At 39.0% G+C, this 12,289-nt stretch overlaps 1 protein-coding gene across 2 annotated transcripts in view; it reads left to right on the plus strand.

Annotated features, from left to right (window-relative positions):
• The window catches only part of LOC122449830 (interferon-induced very large GTPase 1-like), a 54,034-nt gene that overhangs the window by 14,446 nt on the left and 27,299 nt on the right, over positions 1 to 12,289 (plus strand). The gene's annotated exons all lie outside the window — the stretch shown is intronic.

Raw genomic sequence — 12,289 nt, forward strand, 5'->3', positions numbered from 1 at the left:
AGTCTTTAGGGTTTTCTATGTAGAGGATCATGTCGTCTGCAAACAGTGAGAGTTTTACTTCTTTTTTTCCTATCTGGATTCCTTTTATTTCTTTTTCTGCTCTGATTGCTGTGGTTAAAACTTCCAAAACTATGTTGAATAGTACTGGTGAGAATGGGCACCCTTGTCTTGTTCCTGACTTTAAAGAGAAATGCTTTCAATTTTTCACCATTGAGGATAATGTTTGCTGTGGGTTTGTCATATATAGCTTTTATTATGTTGAGGTGTGTTCCTTCTATTCCTGCTTTCTGGAGAGTCTTTATCATAAATGGATGTTGAATTTTGTCAAAGGCTTTTTCTGCATCTATTGAGATAATCATATGGTTTTTATCTTTCAATTTGTTAACCTGGTGTATTACATTGATTGATTTGTGGATATTAAAGAATCCTTGCATTCCTGGGTTAAAGCCCACTTGGTTATGATGTATGATGTTTTTAATATGTTGTTGGATTCTGTTTGCTCGAGTTTTGTTAAGGATTTTTGCATCTATGTTCATCAGTGATATTGGCGTGTAGTTTTCTTTTTTTGTGGCGTCTTTGTCTGGTTTTAGAATTAGGGTGATGGTGGCCTCATAGAATGAGTTTGGAACTTTACCTTCTTCTGCAATTTTCTGGAAGAGTTTGAGTAAGATAGGTGTTAGCTCTTCTCTAAATTTTTGGTAGAATTCAGCTGTGAAGCCATCTGGTCCTGGGCTTTTGTTTGCTGGAAGATTTTTGATTACAGTTTCGATTTCCTTGCTTGTGATGGGTCTGTTAAGATCTCCTATTTCTTTTTGGTTCAGTTTTGGAAAGTTATACTTTTCTAAGAATTTGTCCATTTCATCCAAGTTGTCCATTTTATTGTCATAGAGCTGCTGGTAGAGCCTCTTATGATCCTTTGTATTTCAGTGTTGTCTGTTGTGATCCCTCCATTTTCATTTCTAATTTTGTTAATTTGGTTCTTCTCCCTTTGTTTCTTAATGAGTCTTGCTAACGGTTTGTCAATTTTGTTTATTTTTTCAAAAAACCAGCTTTTAGCCTTGTTGATTTTTGCAATGGTCTCTTTAGTTTCTTTTGCATTTATTTCTGCCCTGATTTTTAAGATTTCTTTCCTTCTACTAACCCTGGGGTTCTTCATTTCTTCCTTCTCTAGTTGCTTTAGGTGTAGAGTTAGGTTATTTATTTGACTTTTTTCTTGTTTCTTGAGGTAAGCCTGTAATGCTATGAACCTTCCCCTTAGCACTGCTTTTACAGTGTCCCATAGGTTTTGGGTTGTTGTGTTTTCATTTTCATTCATTTCTATGCATATTTTGATTTCTTTTTTGATTTCTTCTATGATTTGTTGGTTATTCAGAAGCGTGTTATTTAGCCTCCATATGTTTGAATTTTTAATAGTTTTTTTCCTGTAATTGAGATCTAATCTTACTGCATTGTGGTCAGAAAAGATGACTGGAATGATTTCAATTTTTTTGAATTTACCAAAGCTAGATTTATGGCCCAGGATGTGATCTATTCTGGAGAAGGTTCCGTGTGCACTTGAGAAAAAGGTGAAATTGTTTGTTTTGGGGGTGAAATGTCCTATAGATATCAATTAGGTCTAAATGGACCATTGTGTCATTTAAAGTTTGTGTTTCCTTGTTAATTTTCTGTTTAGTTGATCTATCCATAGGTGTGAGTGGGGTATTAAGGTCTCCCACTATTATTGTGTTATTGTTAATTTCCCCTTTCATTCTTGTTAGCACTTGTCTTACATATTGCGGTGCTCCTATGTTGGGTGTATATATATTTATAATTGTTATGTCTTCTTCTTGGATTGATCCTTTGATCATTATGTAGTGTCCTTCTTTGTCTCTTTTCACAGCCTTTATTTGAAAGTCTATTTTATCTGATATGAGTATTGCGACTCCTGCTTTCTTTTGGTCTCTGTTTGCGTGGAATATTTTTTCCAGCCCTTCACTTTCAGTCTGTATGTGTCCCTTGTTTTGAGGTGGGTCTCTTGTAGACAGCATATATAGGGGTCTTGCTTTTGTATCCATTCAGCCAATCTTTGTCTTTTGGTTGGGGCAGTCAACCCATTTACATTTAAGGTAATTATTGATAAGAATGGTCCTGTTGCCATTTGCTTTGTTGTTTTGGGTTCGCGTTCATACAACCTTTCTGTGCTTCCTGTCTAGAGAAGATCCTTTAGCATTTGTTGAAGAGCTGGTTTGGTGGTGCTGAATTCTCTCAGCTTTTGCTTGTCTGTAAAGCTTTTGAATTCTCCTTCATATCTGAATGAGATCCTTGCTGGGTACAGTAATCTGCGTTGTAGGTTTTTCTCTTTCATTACTTTAAGTATGTCCTGCCATTCCCTTCTGGCCTGAAGAGTTTCTATTGAAAGATCAGCTGTCATCCTTATGGGAATCCCCTTGTGTGTTATATGTTCTTTCTCCCTTGCTGCTTTTAATATTTGTTCTTTGTGTTTGATCGATGTTAATTTGATTAATATGTGTCTTGGGGTGTTTCGCCTTGGGTTTATCCTGTTTGGGACTCTCAGGATTTCTTGAACTTGTGTGATTATTGCCTTCTCCATTTTAAGGAAGTTTTCAGCTATTATCTCCTTGAGTATTTTCTCGTGGCCTTTCTATTTGTCTTCTTCTGCTGGGACTCCAATGATTCGAATGTTGGGGCGTTTGACATTGTTCCAGAGGTCCCTAAAGTTGTCCTCATTTCTTTTAATTTTTTTTTCTTTTTTTCTCTCTGCTTCATTTATTTCCACCATTTTATGTTCTACCTCACTTATCCTATCTTCTGCCTCTGTTATTCTACTATTGGTTTCCTCTAGAGTGTTTTTGATCTCATTTATTGCATTATTCATTTTTAATTGACTCTTTTTTATTTCTTCTAGGTCCTTATTATACGTTTCTTACATCTTCTCAATCTTTGTCTCCAGGCTATTTATCTGTAACTCTATTTTGTTTTCAAGATTTTGAATCATTTTTATTACCATTATTCTAAATCCTTTTTCAGGTAGATTCCCTATCTCCTCCTCTTTTGTTTGGCTTGGTGGGCATTTTTCATGTTCCTTTACCTGCTGGGTATTTCTCTGCCTTTTCATCTTATTTAGATTGCTGTGTTTGGGGTGGCCTTTCTGTATTCTGGTAGTCTGTGGTTCCTTTTTATTGTGGAGGTTTCACCCAGTGGGTGGGGTTGGACAATTGGCTTGTCCAGGTTTGCTGGTTAGGGAAGCTTGCGTCGGTGTTTTGGTGGATGGAGCTGGATTTCTTCTCTCTGGAGTGCAATGGAGTGTCCAGTAGTGAGTTCTGAGATGGGTCTATGGGTTTAGTGTGACTTTGGGCAGCCTGTATATTAACGCTCAGGACTATGTTCCTGCGTTGCTGGAGAATTTGCGTGGTATGTCTTGCTCTGAAATTTATTGGCTCTTGGGTGGTGGTTGGTTTCAGTGTAGGTATGGAGGCTTTTGGATGATCTCTTATTAATTAATGTTCCATGTACTCAGGAGTTCTCTGGTGTTCTCAGGTTTTGGGTTTAAGCCTCTTGCCTGTGGATTTCAGTCTTATTCTTCCAGTAGCCTCAAGACTTCTCCATCCATACAGCACTGATAATAAAACTTCTAGATTAATAGTGAAAGGATTCTCCACCGTGAGGGACACCCAGAGAGGTTCACAGAGTTACATGAAGAAGAGGAGAGGGAGGAAGGAGATAGAGGTGAGCAGGAGGAGAAAAGGGGGAATTCAAGAGAAGAGACACAGATCTAGGCAGTACTCTGTTCCCTAAGTGTTCTCCACAGCTCAGAACACCCATAGAGATTCACAGAATTGGATTGAGAAGAGAAGGGAGAGGGAGGAAATAGAGGTGATCTGGGAGAGAAAAAGGAGAGTTGAAAGGGGGAGAGAGTAATCAAACCAGTAATCACACTCCTGAGTAAAAATGGGTACTGAAGGTTGGGTTCTTAAATGTCCAAAATTGATATCAAATACTGAAAAACAAAGATTAAAAATCTAGAGTAGAGGTTAGACTCTTAAAAATACAATGTTAAAAAAAATTTAAGAAATATATATGAAGTTTGCTTTAAAAATTGGGCCCCCCCTTTTTTTTGGCCAGGCTATAGTGAGTTATAAAAATGAAAATTAAGGAGTAATAGAGGACTTTCAAAAAAAAGAAAGAAAGAAAGAAAGACAGAAAAAAATATTTTTAATAAAAAAGAAAAATAATAATAGTAAAAATATATCTAGGAATTTCTCTGGAGCTGTTGCAGGCAGTGTGGGTTCGGTTCAGTTTCAGATAACTCCTTGTTCCAGCTTACACTTCTCAATATCTATAGGCCCTTTCCAGTGTCATCGGTGTTAACTACAGGGATTTTAATCTGTTCCACCTGTCACTTCTAAAGCGGTTCCCTCTTTATTTGGCTTCTGTTTGCCAGTCTCTTCAGTGTCTAATTTCCGCCCTGACACAAGTGGGCAGGTTTAGGTTTAGGTTCTTGTTTAGGTTCGCTTGTTTGGTCGTGCTGTGGGGAGGGAGGGGCACTGCAAACAAATATCACTGGCGTGTGTGGGGAGTGCTCACAGTGTTCCGGCCACACTGGGTTTGCCCCCGCTCACGGCGTGTGTGCTTTCCCCGTCTACACTGCTCAGGCTCCAGGCTGCTCTACAGGGAGCGGGCACTGAGTTGTGTGCACTTCCCAGGCCCAAGCCGCTCAGGTTCAGGTTTTCAGGTACTCCACAAAGGCGCAGACTCGGTTGGGCTTGCGTTTTGTGCCTTCCCCGTCTGAGCAGCTCAGGCAACCAGGAGCTTGACAAGCGCACCCTCTCTGGGTGCCGTGCACCTTATTCCCTCCGTGGTCACAGCCTCAGTTTCCGGACGCGCTGGTCCAGGGCACCTTGTGTCTCTTCTGGGGAGCTGATCTCTGGCTTCGACCCTCCAAGGAGATGTCAACCATCCAGAATCTCAGGAAGTCTTTGGTGAGAGACTGGAAGCCTGTTTGCAGTTTGGCAGGGGGTGCCGTCTCTGGGGCCGAGTTTGCCCCTTTCCCCTTTCCCCTCCCCGCTGCCTCCTGCCTCTGGTGGGGGATGGGCTGGTCTACAGCGGGCTAGCTCTTCTCTAGTATTCGCTCAGTCCTTTGTTCTGGGAACTGGCAGGCAGTGCCTTAATTTAGGGCTTTTCCCAGATTAATTCTCTCTTGCTATCCCACAGTTTAAGTTGCTGTCTCATGTTAGCTCCCTCAGATTGCCCTCAGGGCATTCAGGCCCGGTCCTTACCCTAAGCAATGCTGCCCGCTCCTCTCCGTTCAGCCCCCACTTGCTGGTGGCGGATGCGAGCATCTGGGGTACTTTTCTGCTGGGAGTTGCTTTTAGACATATAATCTGTGGGGGTTTTATTTTTCCTCCCAGTTAGGTTGCTCTCCGAGATTTGAAAGCTTCCCCCAGACCCGCCGGAGAGAGGGTTTCCTGGTGTTTGGAAACTTCCTCTATTAAGCCTCCCTTCCCAGGACGGATCTCCGTCCCTAACTCTACTGTCTCTCTTTTTATCTTTTATATTTGGTCCTACCTCTTTTTGAAGACAATGGGCTGCTTTTCTGGGTGCCTGATGTCCTCTGCTAGCCATCAGAAGTTGTTTAGTGGAGTTTGCTCAGCGTTCAAATGATCTTTCAATGAATTTGTGGGGGAGAAAGTGGTCTCCCCGTCCTATTCCTCCGCCATCTTAGCTCCTCCTCCCAACCTTTTTGATCTTTCCTTTCATTCTCAAATGTATGTAAGCTTCCCAATCTTTGTTGGACTTGACATATTATCATTAAACCCTATGTTTATTCTCCCTGGAGTGGTGGATCTGACATTCTACTTTCAGTCTTCATGGTATCCTGGAGATGGGAACTTGCTTCTACCTTGGGGAGCTTCTCTTTTTCCTACATTTCCATTCTTGGTCCCACAGGGTCCTCTAGTCCTTGGGCTTTATTCATCCCATTCAAACAGCTTTGTCTCTTTTCATGATGTTTTCCCTGATACACTTGCCACTTTTCAGGTTACTTTAGTTCATAGGCCAATCTTAACTGAATATCATCTCTTAAAGTTTGCCTCTACCACCTGGAATAGGTATAGGCACCAAATGAATTCCATGTGCAACACAGCTCAGTTATAATCCTAAGCCACCTAAACTCCAAGTCCCTTTGGTCAACTAAAAGGATATCTTGACGGTTATATGTATCTCCATAGAACAGCCATCTTACTTGTTTGGATGGCATACACTCCCCGCGCTATTCTTCTCTCTTAATTCCTTTTTATACTCTACCTTGATGCACTGAACAATTCCCTGAAACCTAATCTGCATATGTATTCCTTCCAAGTTCTCTGGTTTAGGTCTTCAAGTCTCCACTAACAGTTCCTCTCTCCAGATTTTCCTAAGCTGTGAAGCATGCTCTTATAAGTAAGAGAATCTGATTCTCCTTTGGCTAGGTGGTGGCAATCTCCTTCAGATCCTCTTCCCCTTCAGTGGGATTTACCTCATTGAGTCCCACATCCCTCTGGGCACTGATACTGTGGTTCCAACAGAGACTTTAGAAAATCAAAACATAGGAGGTGTTAACATTTATTGAGCTCTTAGTCTATGTCAAACACTGGACTGAGGAATTCACATACTTTACCACTTGCCATGCAGATGAGGGTAGCTCCATGATTCAAGGCCTACCTAATGACCGCCTTATGCTGCTAAACAATAGAATGTAGCATAGATGAAGAAATTTTCAGATAAAATTAAGGACCCAAACCAATTGGTTTTGCTTTAACCAAAAGGAAGCTTATCCTGGATAGGCTCAACTTAATCAGGCAAAAGGCCTTAAAGACAGACTCAACTTTTCTTTAGAAATAATTTTCCCTCCTGCTGACTTATAGAAGTAAGCTATCATGTTGAAGGAAGGCCTAATTAAAAAGATAATGTGGCCAGGAACTGTGAACATTCCTAAAATCACAAGTAAATTAATTCTGTCAATGTATATAAGCTAAGAGCAGCTTTTCTAGTTGAAACTCTAGATGAAAATACAGCTCAGTCAACACCTAGAGTGCTGCCTTATAAAACCTTGAGTATAGCACCCAGCTAAGTCATGCCAGACTCCTGACAGAAACTGGGATATATCTGTGTTTTGAGATCCTAAATTTGTGGTAATCCACTATAAAACAATATAAAAATAATACAGATTTTGATGCCTAGAAGTGGTACCTAAAAACTTGGAAATAGCTCTGAAATCAGTCAAGTGATCAGGGACTAGAAGAACCTTGAGGGAAAGCCTATATGTTTTCAACAGACTGTTGGTAGAAATCTAATCTTTAAGTATGCCATAGTGAGAGTCAGAAGAAATTGAGGAACATGTTATTAGAAACAGAAGGAGGAAGATTCTTGTTACAAAGTAATAAAAAAAAAACTTAGCAAAATTATATCCTGGAGTTATGTTCAAGAAGATATTTAAGAGCTGGTTTTCTACTTAGGGAGATTTCCAAGTAAAGTGTTAAAAGTGACTCTTGAATTCTTTTTTCAACTTATGATAATATGTGAAAGGAGAATGATAAATTGAGGAAAGAACTATTAAACAAAAAGAAATCAAGACCATACGATTTTGAAATTTCTCACCATCTGTAGGAATTAAGAGATTCATAGTCTTAATCTCAGTTTAGTATGATTGTACAACTTTTCCCTAAAGCTTCAGAAAGATTAAAAGGTGAAGGAATCAGGTACAAAAATAGGCCTTCCTATCGTTTTAAGGATAAAGCTTCCTTATAAAACTAGAAATAAAACTACCATATGAACCAACAATCCTACTAGTGGGCTAAATAAAAGCTAAGAAAATTGTAATTGAAAGAGAAACCTGTACCCCAATGCTCACTGCACTACTATTTATAATGGCTAGGATATCGAAGCAAACTAGATGTCTATTGACAGATGAATGGATAGAGAAGCTGTGGTATATATATATATACAACAGAATATTAGTCAGCCACAAAAAGGAATGCATTTGAGCCAGTTCTAATGAGGTGGATGAACTTAGAGCCTATTATACAGAGTGAAGTAAGTCAGAAAGATAAAAACAAATGTGGTATATTAACACATATATATGGAATCTAGAAAGACAGTATTGATGAACCTATGTACAGGGCAGCAATGGAAACAATCCTAAAAGATGATGCTATGAAAGTGCTGCGCTCAATATGCCAGCAAATTTGGAAAACTCAGCAGTGGCCACAGGACTGGAAAAGGTCAGTTTTCATTCCAATCCCAAAGAAAGGTAGTGCCCAAGAATGCTCAAACTACCACACAATTGCACTCATCTCACATGCTAGCAAAGTAATGTTCAAAATTCTCCAAGCTAGGCTTCAACAGTACATGAACTGTGAACTTCCAGATGTTCAAGCTGGTTTTACAAAAGGCAGAGGGACCAGAGATCAAATCGCCAACATCCATTGGATCATCAATAATAGCAAGAGAGTTCCAGAAAAACATTTACTTCTGCTTTATTGACTATGGCAAAGCCTTTGACTGTGTGAATGACAACAAACTGTGGAAAATTCTGAAAGAGATGGGAATACTAGATCATCTGACCTGCCTCCTGAGAAACCTGTATGCAGATCAAAAAGCAATAGTTAGAACTGGACACTGACAATGGACTGGTTCAAAATTGGCAAAGGAGAACATCAAGGCTGCATATTGTCACCCTGCTTATTTAACTTATATGCAGAGTACATCATGTGAAATGCCAGGCTGGATGAATCACAAGCTGGAATCAAGATTGCTGAGGGAAATATCGTAACCTCAGATATGCATATGACACCACCCTTATGGCAGAAAGCGAAGAAGAATGAAAGAGCATCTTGATGAAAGTGAAAAAGTTGAGGAGTGAAAAAGTTCAGGAAACTTTTTCGTTCAGAAAGTTAACATCATGGCATCTGGTCCTATCACTCATGGCAAATATATGGGGAAACAGTGGAAACACTGACAGACTTTTATTTGGGGGGGTTCCAAAATTAGTGCAGATGGTGACTGCAGCCATGAAAAAAAGACGCTTATTCCTTGGAAGAAAAGTTATGACCAACCTAGACAGCATATCAAAAAGCAGAGACATTACTTTGACAACAAAGGTCCATCTAGTCAGAGCTATGGTTTTTCCAGTAGTCATGTATGTATGTGAGAGTTGGATTATCAAGAAAGCTGAGCGCTGAAGAATTGATTTTTGAACTGTGGTGTTGGAGAACACTATTGAGAGTCCCTTGGATCCAGGGGATCCAACCAGTCCATCCTAAAGGAAATCAGTCCTGAATATTCATTAGAAGGACTGATGCTGAAGCTGAAACTCCAATACTTTGGCCACCTGATGCAAAGAACTGATCCATTGGAAAAGACCCCGATTCTGGGAAGGATTGAAGACGGGAGGAGAAGGGGACGACAGTGGATGAGATGGTTAGATGGCATCACCGACTCAATGGACATGAGTTTGAGTAAGCTCCAGGAGTTGGTGATGGACAGGGAGGCCTATCGTGTTGCAGTCCAAGGGGCTGTAGAGTCGGACACGTCTGAGCAACTGTACTGAACTGAATGGAAACACAGCCACAGAGAACAGATTTGTGGACACAGTACGGGAAGGAGAGGTTGAGATGAATTCAGAGAGTAGCATGGAAATGCACATTACCATATGTAAAATAGATAGCCAGTGGGAATTTGCTATATGATGCAGGGACTCAACCCAGTGTTCTGTGACAACCTAGAGGGGTGGGATGGTAGGTTGGAGGGAGGTTCAAGAGGAAGGAGATATATTGTTACTTGGCTGATTCATGTTGATATATGGCAGAAACCAACACAATACTGTAAAGCAATTATCCTCCAATTAAAAATAATAAAAAATAAAAATCATTTTAACCACACCCTCCCCAAAAAACAGGATAAGGGTTTGCCTTACAGATATCAATCAAACTAGAAGTCTTCTAGAAAGCTTAAGGGTACTGTTTCCTACTATTTCAGCAGGAGGGCAAGGCTTAGAAGGGTTTGTCTAGAGAAGATCTATAAATGTGGCTTTTGCCTAGAGGAGTGAATCCCACTGACATTTACAGAAGATCCACAAAGTACTTGAGAAAATCTGTTCAGCAGAAACACTACTAAGCTGATGTTGGAGAGAGTGTCTGTTTATGTCTGTCAGATATAGCTGGTTTAGAGTATCGTTCAACTCCCCTATTTGCTACTGATCTTCTAATTGTTTATCCATATGGAAAGTACTAGTGCTCGCTTCAGCACATATACTGAAATCTCCAACTATTATTTTAGAACTGTCTATTTCTGCTTTCACTTCTCAATTTTTGCTTCCTATGTGTTAGAGTTCTGTTGTTAGGTTCCTAGGTTTATATCTTCCTGATGGGTTCACATTTTAATCAATATTTAGTGTTCCTCCTTGCCTCTTGTAACAATTTCAACTGAGTCTATTTTATCTGATCTTAGCACTGATACCTCAGTTCTCCTTTAGTAACTATTTGCCTGGAATGTCCTTTTCCATTCTTTTACTTTTGACCTATTTGTCTTGGATATGAAATGAGTCTTTTCTAGACAGCATATAATAGAATTTTGCTTTTTAATCTATTTTGAGAATATTTACCTTCTAATAGAAGAGTTTAATCCATTTTTAATTACTGATAATGAAATATCTATTTTTGCAATTTTGCTTTGTCTTTCCTTTGTTTCATATCTTGTTTGTTCCTCAATGTCACCATTAACTGCCTTCTTTTGTGTTTGGTATTTTTGTAGTGTATGATTTTGATTCCTGTCTAAATTATTTTTCTGTATATTTAAAAGTTATTTTAGCATTGGTTGTGCTGGAGCTTACAATTAACCTCACAAACATGTAAAAATCTATTTTGAATTAATATCATATTAACTTCCGTAGGTAGGTAACAATTCTGATCCAACATTTCTCTATCCCTCCCCCTTTATGTTACTGTGTCACAAATTACATCTTTCTACTTTGTGTGCCCATTGAACATAGGCTTATCATTATCATTTTATGATTTGTCTTTGTGATCAACCTGGGAAAGAAAAAGGAGTCACAAATGAAAAATACACTAATACTGGTTTATATATCCCTTTGCCTGTGCTATTTCTTCATGTGGCTTCAAGTTTACTGTCTAGTGTCCTTTCATTTCCACCTGAAGGACTCTTTTTAGCATTTCCTATAGGACACATCTAGCATCACCAACTCAATGAACATGAATTTGAGCCAACTCCAGGAAATAGTGAAGGACATGGAAGCCTGACATGCCGCAGTCCACAGGGTCACAAAGAGTTGGACACAACTCAGCGACTGAACAAATAGGACACATCTACTAGTGATGGATTCCCTCAGCATTTGTTAATCTGGGAATGTCTTAACGTCTCCTTTATTTTTCAATGATAGTTTTGCCAGGTATAGAGTTATGGGCTTTCTCTTTCTTTAGGTACTTTAAATACGTCATCGCACTGCCTTCTGGCCTCCATGGTTTCTGCTAAAATGTCCAGTCCTTTTCTTCATGAGTCTCCCTTATAGAGGACAGTCATTTCTCTTTAGCTGCTTTCAAGGTTCTTCCTTTGGCTCTGCCTTTAAAAGTTTTATTATAACATGTCTCAGTGTGTGTCTCTTGTGTTTTTCCTTTCTAAAGTTCATTGAGCTTTTTGAATGTATACATTCATGTATTGGTCATGTTGGTCATAGTTTCTTCAAAATTCTTTTACATCCCTTTCTCTCTATTCTCTCCTTAAGAAACTACCATAATTTGTATGTTCTATTATTGAAGGTGTCTTACAGATTTCATAGGATCTCTTAATTTCTGTTCATTCCCTTGTCTTTATGTTCCTCTGACTGGATAATTTTAAATGATTTGTTTTCAAGTTCTCTGATTTTCAACTCTAACTGATCAAATCTGATATTGAAATTCTTAGTGAATTCATTTCCTATATTGTAATTTTTAACCTAGACTTAGTTTGGTCCCTTTTTATGGTCTGCATCTCTTTAGAGGTGTACACTGTTTCAGGAATATCATTCCCCTGGAGTTAAACAATTTTTGTCCATGATTTCCTTTAGTATTTTGAGCATATTTAAGCCAGTTGAATTAAAGGCCTTGCTGAATAACTTCTATGATTTGATTCCTCATAGATAGTTTCTATTAATTTTTCTGTGAATGGGTCATATTTTCTTGTTTCTTTGCAAGTTTTTAAGATTTTTGGGAAAAATCAGACATTTTGAATGTTATAATAAGATAACTCTTGAAATCAT

This window comes from Cervus canadensis, chromosome 11 (genome assembly GCF_019320065.1).
Source record: "Cervus canadensis isolate Bull #8, Minnesota chromosome 11, ASM1932006v1, whole genome shotgun sequence".
Classification (NCBI taxonomy): domain Eukaryota; kingdom Metazoa; phylum Chordata; class Mammalia; order Artiodactyla; family Cervidae; genus Cervus; species Cervus canadensis.